This window comes from Procambarus clarkii, chromosome 7 (genome assembly GCF_040958095.1).
Source record: "Procambarus clarkii isolate CNS0578487 chromosome 7, FALCON_Pclarkii_2.0, whole genome shotgun sequence".
Classification (NCBI taxonomy): Eukaryota; Metazoa; Arthropoda; class Malacostraca; order Decapoda; family Cambaridae; genus Procambarus; species Procambarus clarkii.
Window position 1 is genome coordinate 14191046 of NC_091156.1, and position 4573 is coordinate 14195618.

Below are 4573 nucleotides of genomic sequence, written 5' to 3' on the forward strand. Positions count from 1 at the left end.
ATATAAATATTATACATAATGAGTACACGGGAATATGTGAAAACTTTGTCGTATCTGCATGTTAAATTTTTGAAACAGACTTTTGCTTAGTCCAAACATTCTCCCTCTATCTTATTCTGCTCATCTTGGTAAAGTTTGTGTTTCCTTAATGGAGGAAGTTGCTGCGTCCTCTGATGCTCTCTGTTGGATTACTGGACCGGAAAGGGAAATAAGAAAGATGTGGTTCTTTTTATGGTGAGACAAACTCCTCTGGGAGGACACTAATTTAGAGGATTTTGGCTTGGACGAAACGTGGGCAGTGCAGATCTAGGTAGGCTTGGCTTGAAGTGCCTGGGCACCGGACTAGTTAGTCTAGGTGTGGATAGTAAGAACCTGGACGTTGGTGTCTTAGAGCTCTGGGTCCGAATAGTAAGATAGTAAGGGAGGGCCGTCTTTGATGAATACTATTTAAACGTTAAGGTCTAAAAGGGATAAAGTATTTGTGACACCAAAGTCTGAGAAATATAATAACGACTAAATAATCGAGTTTTGATGAACAAAGTTGGAATCTTTGGGTTATGACTAGAAAATCGTTTTATGCTTAGATTCAAGGTAAACATCACAATAGTGTTGAGGTCTCCATGGGCCAGGGGTGTGCTTGGGGTTCCTTATAACACACGAAATTCTCGATTTAAAGGACAAATTAGCGAAGCTAATTTTTACTAGGAGCGAGACTGATTGTTTCATGAAGCGTGGCTTGATGTTCCATGGTGATTGAGACAACACATAGATGTTGTCTCAATCACCTTATGTTGTTAGGTGTTGCCTGACAAAGGTACCCGTGTCTCTAAGTTCTTCCAGAGAATTGCCTTAATGGGATCAAGATTTCCCAAGAGGTTTCCCAAGAGCTCAGGCAGTCCTGATCTGCTTCACAAAACTTTTCCACTTGTTTGGACAGCGCCAAACTGGAGAGACAATTATCTCCTCTCCGGAAATGGCCCCCCAAAAATGTGTTGCTAATTTCGAAGATTGTGTTTGTTAAGTCCTAAAAATTTGTTTCCAATTGCCAAGCCAAATAATGTCATTTATCTCATTGAACTGAAGTTAAAATATGTTTCTCTACGCTTTCTTCTTTTATTTTATTAAATGTCACAGAATAATTCATTGTTTGAGTTCCTAACATCTGTCAGTTTTCTGCCATTCGAATTGTATTTATAACAACTTTTACTCCTTACCCTTCGCTATCAATCATAATTACAAACAACTACATGATAAAAAGATGATATATAATAGTAATTGAGTAAATTATTTTATACCAAATCGTTTCCAATCTCGCAAAAACACATATTGAGGTTGATTTTCGTAAGTCTACAGAGGTACATGTCTAATATTTTATTCTGTTATAAACAGTAATCAATTTGAGAGAACATATTGACAGAGGAAGTGTGAGGAAGTGTGAGGAAGGGTTAGTGCTGAAAATCCACAATCCAAATACACTCAAGTCATACACAAGTGTGTTGTTCATACCTCGTCTTGCAATTAATTCGTAAAACTGTATAATCGTTAAGCTGGATACGATTGTGCTAGGATGGGTTGGGTTTGGTTAAGTTAGATTAGGTTAGTCTGGGTTAGGATAGGTTAGGTTAGGTCAGGTTAGGTGAGGATAGGTTAAGTTAGGATAGGTCAGGTTGGGTTAGATTAGGTTAAGTTAGACCCCATATATAAGACAACACACACAAACTGTTGGTGATCTGTATAAGATATGGAGCGACTTGGACCCCCTTTCACCACCGCTCCCTAACGCTAACTCCACCCTCCTTCTACTTGTCACAGTCCACGTTCCCAAGAGAGAGAGGTCTCTTTGTCACTAGTTTTTGCTCTTTGACAGAGTCGCTTCTTTGACGACTTACTGGCATCCACCTCACAGGTCCAGACGTTGCAGGACATTTGCAAGTATCGTGTGAAATGGGATTCAGTACTCCTCCAGATCCTTCCATTAAAGTATTTGAGTCTCGTACTCTTGTTGAAAATCTTGCACTCTGTGGATGTGTTCAATAATTTTTTAGTTTGTATTATGGCCAAACATAGGCCCAGCTTTCAGATCTTCGATAACACTTTATTCTATCTGGGGGCCGGAATGCTATAGTGTGATGAACTTGGAGGAGACTGGTTATCGTAGTCTGCATGTTGTTGTTGTTTTAGATTCAGCTACTTAGAACAAAAGTTCCAAAGTAGCACGGGCTATGGTGAGCCCGTAGTGGACTTACCTGGCACAGGAACGGGGCTGTAAATCTCCGTAGTCTGTATCTGTCACTATACTCTGTATCTATGTGTGGGTGATGCGTGGGAGTGGTGTGTGGGTGAGGCGTGGGAGTAGTGCATGGGTGAGGCGTGGGAGTGGTGTGTGGGCGATGCGTGGAAGTAGTGCATGGGTGAGGCGTGGGAGTGGTGTGTGGGTGAGGCGTGGAAGTAGAGCATGGGTGAGGCGTGGGAGTGGTGTGTGGGTGAGGCGTGGGAGTGGTGCATGGGTGAGGCGTGGGAGTAGTGTGCGGTTTGTAGGGAAGCATCAACAAAGGAAAAAAACTCTATTGATGAATGGAGATAACATGTTTTTCATCAAATGATACAAAATGTTATTCGTTCATCAGAGACGACAAACTTCAGTGAGGTGTATTGTAATTTTACCGAAGTTACTGTAATTTTGAGTTTTGTGACACCAGTGTCCGCAAGGTGGGGGCCTCGTAGCTTGGTGGATAGCGCGCAGGACTCGTAATTCTGTGGCGCGGGTTCGATTCCCACACGAGGCAGAAACAAATGGGCAAAGTTTCTTTCACCCTATGCCCCTGTTACCTAGCAGTAAAATAGGTACCTGGGTGTTAGTCAGCAATCACGGGCTGCTTCCTGGGGGTGGAAGCCTGGTCGAGGACCGGGCCTCGGGGACACTAAAGCCCCGAAATCATCTCAAGATAACCTCAAGATAACCATGAAGCAAAACTCGCAGTTTGTTAATAGGTAGTATACCCATGTTCTTCCCTTTTGAGAAAAAAAAGATAGCATTTCTATCTCTTCCGTTTAAATAATTCAACAAGATAACCTTACCCTGCAGTTACTGTGCGCTGAGATCACAGTCAGGTTGATCATGTACCCTTCAGAGGTGTTGATCAAGTTGTTTTACATAACTAATACAAGTTAATTGTTAGTTTATTACAGTTAATTTTTGTTATCATATTATTCATGTTATTTATGAAAACTATTTCATTATTACAAGCAAACATATCGAAGAACAAAATGGAGGAAATCATATTGAACATTGGGTGGGGAAACTAGTATAGAACCATCTTCTTCTTGAGGTTATCTTGAGATGATTTCGGGGCTTAGCGTCCCTGCGGCCCGGTCCTCGACCAGGCCTCCTTTTCGTTACACATCCCCAGGAAGCAGCCCATAGTAGCTGTCTAACTCCCAGGTACCTATTTAGTGCTAGGTGAACACAGGCATCAGGGTGAAAGACACTCTGGCCATATGTTTCCGCCTCCACCGGAGATCGAACCCGGAACCTCAGGACTACATATCCTGAGCGCTGTCCACTCAGCTGTTAGGCCCCTGTCATACGTTAATTCCCAGCAACAGATGGCGCTGGAGATGATTTACGACTCGTAAAGTGCAGTGTCGATACGATAACAGACGCAACGGTGAACTACCACCAGTTCGCTCCTGTTTACGGAGATGCAAGAACGTTCTCTATCAGCAACAGAGAAACGGAAGCGAAAAAGAATGTATTAATTGACTGTGGGTTAGTTAATTGTGTAGCCTATTGGAAACTGTCAGAGACTCGTGTTGGTAACACATAACCACTTGGGGGTGGACGGTAGAGCGACGGTCTCGCTTCCTGCAGGTCGACGTTCAATCCCCGATCGTCAACGTAATTTTGCACAATTCCTTTTCCCCCATCCCATCCTAAATCCTCAACTCCTTTCAAGTGCTATACAGTCGTAATGGCCTGACGCTTTCCCCCTGACAACACCCTTCGTGTTAGTAACAGTGTAGCGAGCAGGGAAGTGTCGGAGCAAGCAAGGATGTCAGAGCTAAAATCATAAAATATGAGTGAAATGCGATATATACTTGGGAGCGAACGAAAAATACTGGCAAAGTGAACGAAGTCGTCGGGTTGTCACCTTGCACGCGCACATGAAGCCAATTCCACAACTTTCCTGAGGGCCGATCACACACTCTGTATGCAAAACCATTTAACCAGTGCTCCACTATTCACTGTGGAAACAAATTTAACTCCCATCCGCTAAAATATATGGAGGTATGAATAATTCCTGTGTTTGCGTGAGGCGGGTGAGTAATGAGCCGGAGCATGAGTAAGTGGGAGAAAGAGAGAGAGAGAGAGAGAGAGAGAGAAAGAGAGAGAGAGAGAGAGAGAGAGAGAGAGAGAGAGAGAGAGAGAGAGAGAGAGAGAGAGAGAGAGAGAGAGAGAGAGAGAGAGAGAGAGAGAGAGAGAGAGAGAGAGAGAGAGAGAGCGTGTATGTGTGTGAACTCACTTAATTGAGCTTCGACTTTTTGGTCCCGCCTCTCAACAGTCAATCAACTG